We start from the raw sequence: 16,347 nt of genomic DNA, 5'->3' as shown, positions 1-16,347 counted from the left end.
TCAGTTTAGCTCTGGGATTTTCTTCATGAGCATTTTAAAAAAATTATTAATTCAATCTCTTTATTTGTCACGGATATATTCAGACTTTCTATTTCTTCTAGAGTCGGCTTTGGCAGTCGTGTCTTTCTAAGAATTTGTCCATTTCATGTAAAGTTCACTAATTTGTTGGTGCATTGTTGGTTGTGTTAATAATGTCCCTTCTTTCTTTGCTAATGTTAATTTGAATGTTTTTTTTCTTGGACAGTCAAACTAAAGTTTTGTTAATTTTTTGGAATTTTCAAAGAACATCTGTTTCTTTTGTTGATTTTATCTGTTGTTTTTATCATTTCTACTTCATTTATTTCTACTCTGTTCTTTATAATTTCCTTTAGAAAGTGTTGGGTTTAATTGGTTTTCTTTTTCCTGATTTTGTTGGTAAAAGGAGAAAGATTCATACAAACTGAAGAGAAACCAGAGTTGTTTTTACCTGATTTCTTAAGGTAGAAGGCTAGGTTATTCATTAGAGATATTTCTTATTGTTTAATTAGATATTGTACCTATACAATTCCCTCTAAGTACTTCCTTAGCTACATCTCATACATTTCAATATGTTGTGTTTTCATGTTCATTCAGCTCAAAGTATTTTCTACTTTATTTTGTGATTCCTTTTTTGATCCTTTGGTTATTTCAGACTATGTTGTTTAATTTTCACATGGTTGTGAATTTCCCAAATTTCTACCTGCCATTGTTTTCTAATATTTTTTTGTTGTGATCAGAGAACATACTTTGTATGATTTCAATCCTTTTACATTTATTGAGGTTGTTTTGTGGCCTAACATATGGTATGGATAATACTCAATGTGCACTTCAGAAGAACATATATTCTGCTGTATTAGCTGGAGTGTTCAACTGATGTATCAGGTCTAGCTGGTTTATAGCATTGTTCAAGTCTTCTATTTCCTTGTTTATCTTCTGCTTATTATTCTTTCTACCTCTTAAAGTGAGGTATTTATTTCTTCACAGTTGTTGAACTGTCTTTTTCTTCCTTCAATTCTGTCTGCTTCATATATTTTGGATTTCTGTTGTTCGGTGCATGTATGTTAATAATTGTTATCACTTTGTGATGGATTAAATCTCTTTGTCATTATAAAATGTTCTTCTATATCTCTAGTAGTATTTTTATTTTAAAGTCTGCTTTGTGAAATATTTGTATGGTTACTTCAGGTCTCTTAAGGGTATCATATATATTTTTTCCACCTTTTTACTTTCAAATTTGTGTCTTCAAGTCTAAAGTATGTCTCCTATGAATAGCATGATGTTGTATCTTGTTCTCTTCATCGTATCTGACAATCTGCCTATTGATTGAGTTGTTAAAATGTTAGTGTTTATACAATTGGATTTACTTTGTTTTATGCCACTTTGTTTTATGTGTCATGTATTTTTTTGTTTCTCTTTTTCTTATTTGCTGCTGTTAAGCATTAATTAAATATTTCCTAGTATAACATCTTAATTCCTTTAATAATTAAAAAATAGTTTTGACACTTTCAGATGGTTGTTTTAGAGCTTAAACATATACCTTAAGTTATAATTACCTACTTCATATTTATATGTGCTTAATTGTAGTGTGATATAGAAACTTTATTCTTATATAGCTCTATTCTCTCCTTTTTTTGGTGTGCTATTACTATTACACGTTATGTCTATATATGTTATCAACGCAATCACACAACGTTATGATTATCACTGTATTTTCTTTCACTGAAAGATCTTAGAGTAGAAAGACAAGGAGTGTTTACAGAATGTTATATTTAGCCTTCATATTTACCACTTCTTGTGCTCTTCATTCCTTACTTTGGATTTGAATTATTATCTATCGTCATTTTCTTACTTTAGTTTTGCTCTAATCTGTCCCCTTGGTGCTGTTTTTGCCAAATGTGTTATATGTTTATATGTTGTAGGCCCAACAGTACAAATATGTGCATATTGTTTTATATAATTACTCCCTAAATAAGAGAAGAAATGAGGAGAACTATTTAATTAAACCAGCATTTGTAGTTACCTATATAATTACCTTTTCTAATCTTCTTGGTTCTTCTGTGTACAGTAAATTACTTTCTGATGCCATGGGGTTCCAACCCAAATAGTTTCCTTTGGTATTTCTTGTAATACAAGCTTGCTCCCAATAAATTTTCTGTTTTTATCTGGGAAATTTTTTCCTTCATTTCTCAAAAATACTTTTATTTGGGTTTAGATGTTCTGATTGATACTCTTTCACTTATCTCTCTAAATATATTTTTTTCACTGTCTTCTGCCCTCCATTATTTCTGATGAAAATCAGTTGTTAATCTTATTAGGGTTCCTTGTAGGTAATGAATTATTTTTCTCTGGTTGCTTTTGAGATTTTTTTCTCTTTGTCTTTAAACATTGTGACTATGATGTGTCTGGCATGGATCCTTTTATGGTTAACATAGTTGGAGTTTATTGAGATTCTCAAATGTAAACTAATGTTTCTATTCAATAAGAAGTTTCCATCATTTTTTACTCAAATATATTTTGCTACATCTTTATCTTTTTTTTCTGATGCCTCCATTGTGCATATGTTGATGCACTTTATGAGGCGTTGCATTTCTCTGAGGCTTTCTTCATTTTCTTCATTCTATTTTCTTTCTGTTTTATGGGTTTTATAATTTCTTTCAATATATCTTCAATTTCACTTTTTCTTCTGCCAGCTCAAATCTATTGTTGAGTCCCTTAGTGCATTTTTTTTATTTCAGTTATTGTTCTTTTCACTTTCAGAATTTCCATGTTTCTTTTTCTTAATTTCTATGTCTTTATTGTTATTCCCTATAAGATGAGTTATTGCCATCATCCCTTCCTTTAATTTTTTAAACATGTTTTCCTTTAGATCTTTGTATTTATTTATAATAGCTCTTTTGAAATTTTGTCTGCTGTGTGCAACTTATCCCCTCAATGGCAATTTTTATTACCTACTTTTTTTTCCCCTTATGGATGGGCCATACTTTCCTTTATTTTTTAAAGATGTCTTTTTTGTTGCTGAAAACTAGACATTTTAGATTTATTACAGCAACTCTGCATACTGATCCTTCTTCCTATGAGCTTCTTGTTATTTTCTGATTGTTTGCTTTTCTTCCCCCTTGACTAGTTCAGTGACATTTGTTTCCCCTGCAATGCACAGCCTCTGATATTTGCTTTCAGAATTTGTAGCATGCGGCACCCCCCAAAAATTTTCCCAACCAACAGCAATGAGTGTGATTTTAGCTGTGTTCTCTTTGGCTTCCTCTTTCTCTGATATCCCTACTAAAACGTGGTTCTTCCTCCTTCTGCGTTCACTCTCAGCTGTTAACCCTCATTAATTGCTAAGCGATAGCTCTATTGGTTTCAACAATGCCCTGGAGTGTAATATTTTTCCATAGTCAGATCCAGTTGAAGTGTGGTCCCATGGCAGGGGCAGACTTTGAAGCTTGCTCTGATCCCCATGGGCAAAACCTCTGTACTACGGAGAAGGAGATGAGGGGAGTCCTGGGGGACTCTCTGCTGACTGCCCCCTTAGACCCTCCCTGTAGTAGCCGCTGTGTGTGTGTGGGTGGGGGTGTTCCGGGCTGCTGGTATTGCCACCATGATGACGCCACTTCCTGGTAAGAACTTCCCACAGCCTAGAGCCAGAGAAGCTGGAATTTGCTGATGCGGTAGGTCAGATGATCGGGAAGACGGGAGCTGCCAGTCAGCGGCTGAGCCGTTGGGGCAGCTCTTTAGCAACACAGAGCCGGCAGGAAAGGGGAACTTCTCTCTTCGCTGCCTGCCTGCCATGCCAGGGCCCTCCCATGAGGTCGGGGTGGGGGAATGAGTGCCACTTGGTTGTCCCTCAGCTTCCCAGCACAGGTGTGCTGCAGCACAGAGCTGTAAACAATGGGACCTACGGGGGTTCACAGGCCAAAAGCATCAAAATTAACTCTCCCAGCCCGGGGACTAGAGGGAGATGGGAAATGTCACTGAAGCTGCTAAGCCTACTAAAAGTTTTTCTGCAGGACCTAGCTGAGATGATATCACTTTCCGCTGTTCTTACCACGTTCTGAGAGATTTTTTTAAAAACAAATGCTTCTCAATTTGTTGTCAGCCCTTTGTTCATTTCCCAGATCAACTCCCATCCTGCTTTGATGGTTTTTGCTAGTTGCGATGGGTTTAATAGATTCCTTTTCAAGGAGAGGTTTCCCTGAGCAGCACCCCCACCCTTCCTGTGCCAGTTGCTGTGCCCTGAGCTCTGCCAGGGCTAAGCAAGTGCTTGGGTCCTAGTGTTTCTTGGAGGCATCTGGCCTTCCTTCAGTATCAAGCAAGTTATTATTCTGCGACCTCAAGCTGTGTGATGAGTTCAAGAAAAATTAGGATTTTGTAGACTATTTGGCTTTTTCTTGTTTGTAAGATGGGAGCAACACTTGTTACATTTTTCTACATTCCAAATAGAAGCTGGAAGTTCCTCACGTGGCTTTATTTCAAGGCTGGAATAAATAACTGAGAATCAGTAGATGTCAGGGAGCTTTAACATAACTGATGAGAGAGATGAAAGACTCACGAATTAGGGAAAATTAGGAGCTTTCTGGACATTTTGTTCTTGTATATGTAATTTTCCAAGTAACAGTAATACAAATACATAGCTGTTCTATATGTACCCTATGGTTCTTGATCATAATAACTTAAATGAAAGAATTATAATGCTCAATTTGCACATGTGGAGGTTCAGATTGCCTTCAAATGATTTTTCCAGGATCAATTATAGAACAATTAAGAGGCCTAGTCTGGTGCCAGGCACATAATATATGTTAAATCATAAATGACAGAAAAGAAGACTGAATGACCAGGGTTGAGCAAGAACTACTTCCTTTGCCTCACAAGCTAAAGGAATTTTTTTCTTAATAAGCTCAACACATCTGTAACACTTATAATAGAAAATTAGTACTATATGATTAGTAGTTGCTGTGAAATATCTTTATTAATTTGAGAACAAAGGTACTATTTATATTAAAAGGTATTCACATGGATACTTTTTAAAATTAGATGTTTCTTTATTTTTTTCTTTCAACTGGCACCAAATCTGCCACATTTCTCAGTGAGATGTCATTGTCCTTATTCAATTATAGGGGACTGTCTGCTTACAGGGTTATCTCACTAAACTACATACCACGTAAGAGGAGAAGCCGTATTTGGTTTCTCTTTGCAGCACCATCGTCTAGGATGTGCCAGACACAAAGTAGACACTTGATAAATGATGTTGAATTAAACTTTGATTCATATGTATTAGGTACACTGTAAGGATGCTAAATAAAAAATATTTCCTCTATGGGTGGGAGTGAAATCTTCCTCAATGGGCTTCGCCATGGAGGGTCACACTGTCGGTAGCTTTATGCTAGAGGTAGACAGGAGGTGGCCAGAGATGTCAGCAAGGAGGGACGTCCTGGAAGGGGTATCAGCTCCCCATAACCTTCCTCAACCCCACTCCATTTAAAAAATAGAGACTAATGATATTTTCTCAGTCTTGTAAAACATGTTTACAAGTATTCTTTTATACTTCCTATCTGCCAAGTCTTTCTGTCCTCTACTCTCTCTATGGAAATTATTTTAATAGATTTTAAGTCCCTCATATATAAAAATACTCAAGTCAGTACTGACTGGAGCAGCTAATAAATTCCTCCAATGAATAAATTACTCCAACGCCTACTTGGTTATTGAGGGCAACTGGGAGTGATAATACCTTATTCCTTAGTCCTTTGCTTCTTGGTTTATGGGAATGAGTTATGTGTCATTAAGTGGAAGAATAGTGTATTTTCCCATCTAAGGCTTTTTACTTGACCTCCAGAATCTGACACTAGAATTTGACCTTTTCCAGTTGGTTAGTAATTGAAGCATGGTTTCTTATTTTCATTATGTTTTCAGTTGGATCCTGGATCTTGCCTGTGTTTCTACCTCTTCATGATTTGGGTATTTTTAGTTATTGAACAGTTGGCCTGGAAATTCCATTTTAGAATTCACCAGTGACATTCCTACAACAATCCGTACATTCAGTTGGCAGGTGAGGGGGAACCAGGTTACTGGACCAATAGATTAAGTCAAATTTCAACTACATCTTTTAACAACATGTGATATGCAGAGGCTCTAAGAGAATTCATAAAGTACTTAGCACTTGAGACCTTGTCTGAGGAAGAGTTTTGTACATCGGCTAATAGCTGGCACACAGGGGAGTTGTAGACACAGAACATGGGAGTAACCCTTACATCTCTCACCATAGGAAAATATTTTTGACAACAATTATTTCAACTTAAAACGTATTTTTTTAGTGTCTACAAATCAATGAATCAAGATTTTATCATGAATGAGCCATCCAAGTATATCCACAGACAACAGTTTACTTTTAGTGAATAGCTAAGCCTTCTCTATTGAATTCATTTTAATGGAAATAACCATCCTGACTTCCTGGGTATAGAAATGAAACACCTCACAAAGGGTCCTGATTGGCCAAGGTCTTGGAGCAACTTGGCCACCACTTTAGCCTCTGAAACTCTCCCTGTCCAAGCTCAGTTTAACAAATAAGCAAATCTGACTGAATCTAACAGTAAATATAATTAGCAGGCTTTCTGGGAAAATCTGATAAATCCTCACTAAAAAAAAAGAGTACCAAGGAAGAGAGGATAAGATTTGCCTGTAGTCAGTTCATCAGTCCTGCAGATGAAAATAGTTACAGATGTATTTGAAAAGCAAAAGAGTGAGAATATTTAAGACTATGATCTCACAAGAAATTATGATTCTTTTTGGACAAAAAGGGGAAAGAAAGGGAGAAAAGAAGAGAATAAGCATTAAAGAGAAGCAGTGTTTGATAAGGTTGAAAATATGACATTCACAAGCATTTATTAATAACCACTTGCTATGAAATTATTATGTTCTGGATATACTAAAACCAAATTAAACCAAACCGAAAAAAAAGCCCTTAGGATTTACATAGTTATATATATGTTCTCACAATACCCCAATACTATTAGTAAATTAGTAAATTCTTTTAGCCTTGCTTTTTCTCAGATAAAGAATATAATAGCTAATATTTACTGATGGCGTATTATGTGGACTAACCACTTCACATTCATTCAGTGCAACACAATGACCCAGTGTCATAATTATTTGTGGGATTACTTTGCATTTTATATGAGGAAACAGACTTTGTGATTGTATCTTGCAGGGGGCTACAAAGAGCTGGAGTTGGGACATGAATACAAGTGCGACTGACTTCAAAATGTCTAATGTTAAAGCTCATATTCTCAATCCCTGTCCAACACTGACTTCCAAAGATGTGAATATTTAGAGAACTCACCCAGAGTGATATAGCTATTAAGTGACAGAGGCAGGGCTTGAACACAGATCTGGCTCTACACATATACTCATTCATTCAAGTTATAAGTGGCACTCAAAGCAGAAATCTACTACTATCTGATCTTAAGTAAGAAACTTATCACCCCAGAACTGATTAGAACAAGAATATAGCTCTTGGGGGAACCTTAAAGAAAAGATGATATAAGCAATTTTTTTTTAAATGTAGGGAACTCCCCACCCCTCCTTCAAAACAATGAAGAGAAATAAAACTTTTCATAATGGCTAAAATTCCATGCTAAGAGTCTTTAGTGTATTTGAAACTTGTCTTTCTTTGGAATATGATATTAGAAGAGCAACATCCCTTGGAGACCTAATTCCTTAAAGCTTTATCAGTTACCATTTGGGGGCAGGCTGTGGCAGCTGGCTGGGAGGAAAGCTGCTAGGAATGGGCAGATGAAGGATTTACAGCCTGTGGGGACCCTCTGAGATGGTGAGAAGACACTAGCCAAACTTCTTCACTTCTGTCTGGTGCTACCAAAGTGGAGGACTTCATGAAGCAAAGACATATGATCTTTAGTCTCCCAAACAGCTCTGGGAGTCAAGATTTCTTATTGAGTAGGAACAGACAGATGTTTAGATAAGGCCAACATCAGCCTGTCTGACGCCTTTATCAATAGATACGCAGGTGGATCAGGTTCACAGAAAGGCAACCTTACAAAGATATTTTACATGATTATAATCTTTACCTTACTTTTTTTCCCCTGACCTTGTCATTTTAAATCTTGCCACAGTTCACCAAGTGACCAGGTCAGTATTATCCTGATTCAGACTATAAGGACTCTGAAATTTATCTTGGTCTGTTGTAAGAAAAGATGCCCTTAGGTCTCTGGTCTCAGCATGCTCCTTGGAGAAGGGCTCTGGGAGAAGAGGACCGCTAGAATAACAGAGCATGCAGACACAAGTCTAAGCTAGTGGCAAATCTAAACTTTTTAGTGGATAAAAGACTTAACAACTCTCCTTAATTCAACCCTCAGAACCATTTTGAAATGTAAGGTCTCATCACGTCATTTTACTATGAGGAAAACTAAAATTCAGATTGGTGAAATTGCTCACTCAGGTCAACAAAGATCTTTCAAGTCCTGCTCAGTGGACGTTGCTGTGCACCATGCTGCCTCTCATTAGAAAATGAGAAAGACGGGGCTCATCACACTCAGCACTGTGGTTCCTGGCACACCTCCCGACTCTTGCATTTCTCTTTCTCCCTCCTTATTTGGTTTTGTGTTCCTGCCTTCATCTCTTTTCTCTGATCCTGTCATTATTGCTGCTCATAAATAGAAAAGTCAGATGGATAAACCGTATGTGAGGAAGAAGCCCTGAGAACCATTGTTTCCTTACATTGGATTTTTTTCTTAATGTTTAAAAATAATCTTAATCCTAAGTGATACGTTCTTTAGGGTCTTTGTGTGCAGTGGCCCGGCAAAAGTTGGCTTCAATAAATTTCACAGAATTAAACTGAATTGAATTGAAGTGAGTAAAGGTCAGACTTGACACTTCAATAGGATTCAGAGTCAGAAGCGCCAGCCAGCCTGAACATTGCAGCAGAGACAAGCTGGCCCCAGCTTTCGCTAGTAGGAGGAGTATTGTAATCTAATCTTACATATGTTTTTTTAAAAAAATCATCAAAATTGCCAAAATTCTGTTGGCATTGTTCTTACCCAACTCAGCAATAACAGCGCCTCCCTCCTGACCCTTCTGAGCCTCTCTGTCCCATTAGTTTTCTAGCCTAAACGGACCACAATTTGCCTGCATGGAAAACTGATGCAGTCTGTCTCAAAGTTCTGTGAAACAACAGAAAAAGTAGAGAAAGGATGGGCTGGAACTAGTTAACTTAGTTTAGGTCTATGGAGCCTCCCGGGCTCATACTAGGTCACCTCCTGCTAGGGGCACGTGGGATGTGGTGAGAAGAGTAGGAGAAGGGAGAGAAGTGATGGGGGGGAGGCACGGAGGGGTTGGAGAGGAGAAGGATCTTTCCATATGAGAGTATGAGGTGGTCTCTTTATATCTAATTCAGCCCCCTCCCATCTAAGTCTGATAGTAGAATGCATTTCACATCCTTGAAATGAGGTTCATAGCCTGGTTTTTTGTTTTGTTTTGTTTCTAAACCCTCTATTGACTGCTTTCCATTTTGCATGTTGAGTGTGTTCTCTGGGTTTTGCCTCACGTGGACTGGGAGCTAGGCTGAGCTGAGCTGAACCTCCATGGGTAACTTTGCTGCAGGGGTGGGGCTGGACTATCTGTGACTTATACACCCTGCGACGGGCAGATGGGAAAAGACTGAAGGAGTCACAGGCAGCTCCCGTACCCTCTACCATTATGTGTGGAAGCTGCCAAAACAGCCATTCTCTCCCTGAGCAGGTAGATGCCTAAGATCCTTCATGGCCCTCACAGGAAGATAAGAGTTTTGGGCACAGGACCCAGGCTTAGGTAGGATGTCCTGGAGGTCTGAGCTAGACAGGAGGAGAGGACAGGCACAATGCTGCCGGTGATGAGTGAGTCACTGTCTGGGACCAAAGCCAGGCAGGAAGCGCAGTAGAGTCAAGGTCCAAAGGTGCTGGAGGGAGAAGAAGAACCCTCCATGGCTCCTCCTACATCCCATGTGCACATAGCAGGAGGTGACCTAGTATGAGCCCACTGGGCTCCATAGACCTAAACTGCCAGGTAAAAATTGCGTGAAATAAATACACATATGCAACAACAGAAATAAGTATTACCATAAACATTTCAGGAAAAATGTCACCCAATAATATGTATGATTCCATCCACATGAAGTCTAAAACCATGAAAGCTAAAACCTATTTAGTTTAGAAATGTATACAAAGATTAAGTAAAACTACAAATAACAACAACAAAGCGGAGATTGCAAATAGCATTTAAGTGTTAGGTGGCAGTGGGACAGGAGAGAGTCAGATGGGAAATTATTCATACATTGATAATATTCAAATTCAAAGCTGGGTTTGGGGTACATGGATTTCGTCATTGCTTACATTACATAGGCATATTAACGTGCTCTTGTGTGTCATATAAATCTGTGCGTGCTTGTATGTACACACATATGTGTGTGTGTATCCAAGAGACCAAGGAATGAGGGCCTGTGAGCCACCCTTAAAGTGTTTCACATGGAAAAAGGGGGAAAGCAGCTGTGGTCTGGGAAGTTCCCTGAGCCACAGAATACAGTTATGGCTACTGTCACAGGGTAGAGAGAGTTTTGTGCATGAGCAGGAAGAGAGCTGTTATGATCAATGGACCATTTGGATCATAAAACATGAACAGAGGAGGACGATAACCTAGAGGTAAGCAGAACAATTAGAAAGGAGGAAGTAGAACTTGAGTTGAGAAAATAATTTGTACAAAAAGAAATTCCCCTCTAACCCCTCCATCATAATGCACTTACTTACATATTCCCTTAAGATGAGTCAAATAGATATTTAACTGATAATAAAACCTGTATCTCTATGACACTTGGCAGGTACACTGAAAAAATATGTAGTTAATTATCTACTATTCATACATTTAATGTTGATTGTTTTTTTTCAAAATGCAGGCTGTCCGGGGTATTGTATTCTGGAACCTCAGCATGAAGGTCTTGAGAGGACGAGGATTTGGGAACAATTAATATCAAGGTTCAGGATAGGGATCTGGGGGAGGCTGGTCCTGAGTGTTCAAGAGACTGTTGGTGTGTAAGGAATATTCCCACAGTATGTAAGGAACTTCACCATGCACAAAACATGTGTGGGGTACATCTGCTATTGGATTGAGGGCTGAAGTCCATCTAGCAGGAGGGCACAGGAGTGCCAAGAGTCATACAGGCCCTGAGATCATGCCCCACATGCTGATGAAGTATCCTGCTGCAGTTGCAAGGATGCTTGCAGAAGACATGAACTCCTGAGCCAGAAATAAGAGATGTTACTACTCACAGCAATAACGGTGGCTAGAGTGTAAGCATTTGTGCTGACTTTCCTGTTGCCCAGTTCCCACAGGGTAATGCAAAGAGGATCAGGTGTCACCTGCACATAAGAGGGTTTCATAACAGGAGAGAAATTATGAGCTGAGGGCCCTAAGCATGCCTACCCATTACTCTAGAGGAAGGCACTCTCTATCTGCCAGTGGTAAAGAAACTTAACCTTTGTTCCAAAAGGAGACATTATATTTATTGCACTGCAAAGTAAGTAAACTGCTGTTTACTCCAGAGGGGGTCACTATCTTGGTTTTCCAAGGCTGTTCTCTATGCAAACATCCTTGAAATGATAATCCAGAATAAAGGTAATCAATGCATTTTTTTTTTTTTGCAAGGCATGCTGGAACATAAGAGATCCACAGAGAATTGCTTCCCAACAAAGAGTACATAAAATATTGGTTGCTGGCAATACTCAAATCTTGGAGGGAAGGGTCATGCTCTGGTGATTGGTTTATGATGGCAATCTGTGGTTATAGGATTCAGGTGGTTTCAGACTCCAGAGTAAACCAAGTTGAAAGAAAAGACAGAAGAGTAGAACCTCCTTGATTAATTGGAGATGATCGCAGGGCTCTAGTAGAACTGGATCCTAGGGAATGAAACGTGATTAGGGGAACAATGTTTTAAGATTTTGTTTATGTTTTATTTCCTCGCTTTGCTTTTCATCCGCCTCATTCTAGAAGGTGTTCAGTCTCTCTGTTCTCCTCAATTTAAGGGTGTTTATGTGGCAAGCCAATGGAAAAAGTTGCCTGTAGTAATCACTTTTCTTGTTTTATTTTGTTTTTAATTTGACTCCTTGGAGGAATTACACGAGCTAGGAAAGGCAACAGGCAAGAATGTGCTTAGAGAATGGGGACAGGGGATGAAGAAGAAAGTCTAGCCCACTTTGGGCTGCTCAAACGGAATATCATAGACTGGGAAGTTTATAACAACGGTAATTTACGCCTCACAGTTCTGGAGACTGGATTGCCCAAGATCAAGGTGCCCCAGATTCATATCTGGTATGGGCCCATTCCTGCCTCGTATATGCCCATCTTTTTGCTGTAACCTCCTATGTCAGAAGGGACATGGAATAGGACAAGGACAGGAGGAACAAGAGCCCCATTTATGAGGGCTCTGCCCTCATGACCTGATGATCATTTTCCAAAGTACCCACCTCCTAATAGCATCTCCTCGGGAGTTAAGATTTCAACATTTTGAGAAGACACAGTCAAACCAAGGCAAGAAGTAATGGAAAGAGGGGGAAAAAGAGGGAAAAAAAGAAATTTCTCAAGCCTAGAGAGGGGACAAATGGAGGCTTGGAGTTATAAAAAATTCTAAGAACCTTTGTCTGGACCATGTGAAGTGCCATGAGAAGGCAGCAGGACCTCTAGGTTTCATATTATCATATGGAGAAATGGATCTAAGACACCAGGTTTCCCAGCTTCAGAAAAGTATTTTGTCTCCGAGCAAGGCAAGGAAGAAACAGAAGTCCTGGACTCAATATGACCATGCAGGGTAATGTCTCAGTGCTAATCAGTGGGGTCTAGTAAGTGGGGGACCCTGTCTAATACGCTCTTCTGGGTAAGATATCCCAGGACCTTTGCATAGCCTTAAGATATCTGAATGGATGAAGTAACAGCTGGAGTTTTATTTCCTTCTTTGGAGGGCTGGGAGATTGACTTTAAAGAAAATAAAACACATGAACATTCATTGCTTGCTAGTATTGTGGAATAAGAATTATATGTAAAAAGCACATATAGAAGGAGGGAAAGAAGGTAGATAGAAAATATTGTAATTTAATTTTAGAGGGGTATATATGGCTTGAGTCTGGTTTCCAAGAGTATAGGTCTATTGGAAGCAAAATTTATTCCACATGCATCCAGATGAGATTGTGGGGCTTCTCATATATAAACTACCCTGTCCGGCTGGATTCAGACTGAGAATGATTTGAGCTTGGGAACACCTATCTTTCCAACTATAGGAAGACAAAAACAAGGAGGTGAGGGAAGGAAATGATGAAGGTAAAGACTGAAAGATTTTCCCTAAAATTCTCACAATTTTAGATCGGGATTGTTTGTGAACTGTTTCACAGTTGTTTCTCAATACTTCAGGGAAAGGCTGTAGTTAGCAGGGGTAGCAGCCAGCAAAAGCCGGAGACTCTTCAGAAGGTGGTGTGACCTTATGGTTCAAGACATTTGGGGGCCACAAAAGCCTTTGACGTTCTCATGAAAACTATGGTCCATCTCTTTGCATAAAATTTTACCTGCAATTTTGGAACTTTAAGTGTCCTTCAAACACCAACTGTGATCCTCATTATTCAGCAAGCCTTCTCAAACTTCAGAGTGTCCTTGAACACTTTCGAGTACATATTAAAATGCAGAATCATAGCCCTACAACCTGAAATCAGAGCTCACTGGGTCTACAAGGAATCTTAACCTAAACATTTCAGAAATAATTGATAATTCTGATGCAGTTGAGCGATGTACTACATATACTTAGAAGAAGGATATTCTCCAAATCTGTGAATCTGCAAATAAGGAACCCCTGTCTGAATGCTACAGTGCTGGGGGAGGATACTCGTAAGGCAGTTCCTCTTGCCAAGACAAGCCCCCCTTCCTTTTGAATATAACTCTGGTATATGAACAGATAGATTCCAAAGTAATCCCAGCTCCATCTGGCACAGGTGAGGTTGGATGAGAGGAACAGGTGCACTGATACTGGGGGATCCTTTACTCATGGCTTCCAGCTGGGGTCCACCCCATTTCCCCACCAGAAGTCTTTGAGTTGGAGGTCACATGGGAACCAGAGATCGGAACCTCTACCCAAAGTGTCTAACTCTCAGCGTCAGCAAAAGAAATATGGTTAGTTTGCTTACGTAAGTGTCTAAATGGCAAATACATCATTTCTTTCTGTTCTCATTTACCTTGGACCTAGGAGCTGGCGGTGGCTCACCAATTTTCTGCAAAGAATTCCACTCTATTGTGAGTCCAGCTGCATGGACTTTGCTGTGCTATAATCACATCTTCATAGGCAGCCATGCCAACAATTGTGGGGAGCAGGCCCTGGGCCGTGATTACCCCACAGTGATTATTTGTGGTTTTGTCAGTCATTTCCTAAAACTGGATCTTCCTGGCATTTCCCCACCCCACGTTGTTCTGCGTGAGTTGCAGCTGCACGGCTAGAGCTTACATCTGTCTCCAACATATTCATTGTGTTTATGTTAGGGACAATCCTGTGGTTTTCTTTATTTATTCAGTGGACAATTACAATAATAGGATATAAGAGGTTGTGATGTGAAGGAGCAGAAATGCCTAAGGGAAAAGGTTAAAAATAAGTAAGAGCTCTGATGAAGATATCTAATCACTGGATGGCAATATGTAAGTCTTATTTTTGCCTGTTATTTTTTTAAAATATCCTGGGAGGACTGAGAATGAGGTGTCAGGCAATTCAGTGCGGCTGATCAGAAAGGTCCAGAACTAAAACTCTGGCTCTGCAAGATGGTTCTGATAGGTATCTTCTATTTATCAAGCAAGAAGTTCACTTAAGACAGGGATGAGTGGATCGGGCAGGAAACATGGATTTCTGGTCCAGAGGGAATATTTTGGGATGTTAGGTAAGACAGAAAATTTGAACCTAGTATCTCATAGGAAAGATTGATCCAGGTTGTCAGAAACTGTGCAAGAACAGCAACGCAGGAGAGGGCCACAAAGTTGAATTCTGATACTGAGATAGTGCTGACTTTCCCATTCATTCATCCATTTATTCGTTTTATAAATATTTATTGGACATCATTATTTGCTAGGTCCTGTGATAAGCACTCCCCTTACAGTAGCGGACAAGACAGATAACATTCTCCCCTTCATAGACTCTAGAATCAAGCATGGAAAAGGGGGGGCACTAAAAAGTATATTTAGAATAAAGAATGAGAATAAAGAAAATCACTAACTCATTTATCTATTCAATCAATATGAAGTTCACAACAAGGAAAAAAACCTAATTTAATTTAGGGTTTTGAAAAAGTCTACTCAAAATGTAAAGTTGAATCATTTAAAGGATAAATATGAATTTCCAAATGACAAGAATAAGATGGGAAGGAGAAAAAAGCAGCCTTCGGAAAGCGACAGAAGGGAGGAAAGTGTGTTCCAGGCACAGTAAACAGTCCTGCCTGATAGTTGAGAGGCGGAGTTTTCAAGGACTAAAAGATTACGGTGGGTGAGACAGTGTATCAAAGACCTATGGAAGGGATGAGATTAGAGAAGGTAAAACTCAAATCATAGATTTATTTTTAAGCCATTCATTGAATTGTTTTTTATTCAACAACTACCTCCTGTAAGAAAAAAAAAAGGGACATCATAGGAATAGGATGATGAATTATATTTAGAAACCACTTTATATCATCATTTATTTATTTCACATGAAACTCACCAGAGGCCTATTGTTAGATAAGAGATATTATCATCCTCCCTGTTTCCCAACATATTGCAAACAGGGTTGAGAAGAATATTACAGTGAGCACTGACAGGACAGGCGGACGAATGCTCCCCCCTCCAAAGATGTCCTTGCTGCAACACCTGCAACCTGTGAATACGCTATGTTATAGGACACAAAAAGAATCCACAAATGGAATTAAGGACTTAGCCCTGTATGGGACCAGGTGAGTCCAGTGTAATCATGAACCCTTAAAAGTAGAAGAACAAGAAAGGCAGGAGAGTTGAAACATGAGAAGAACTTGACTCACCTTTGCTGGCTTTGAAGATGGAGGTAGAGGGTTGTTACGGGTTGAATTGCCTCTCAAAAATTCATATGTTGAAATCTGAATCCAGTCGCTCAGAATGCGACCTTTATTTGGAAATAGGTTTGTCCTGAGTGATGTCATAGCTGAAGACACAGACGAGCCGCATGAAGACTGGGGTTGCGATGCCTCCAGACAGGAAGTTGCTAGAAGCTGGGAGAAAGGGCTGGGACAGATCCTTCCTTGTGCCTTCAGAGCAGTGAGACAGTAT

This window comes from Manis pentadactyla, chromosome 19 (genome assembly GCF_030020395.1).
Source record: "Manis pentadactyla isolate mManPen7 chromosome 19, mManPen7.hap1, whole genome shotgun sequence".
NCBI classification, from domain to species: domain Eukaryota; kingdom Metazoa; phylum Chordata; class Mammalia; order Pholidota; family Manidae; genus Manis; species Manis pentadactyla.
Note: the sequence above shows the minus strand (reverse complement) of the source record.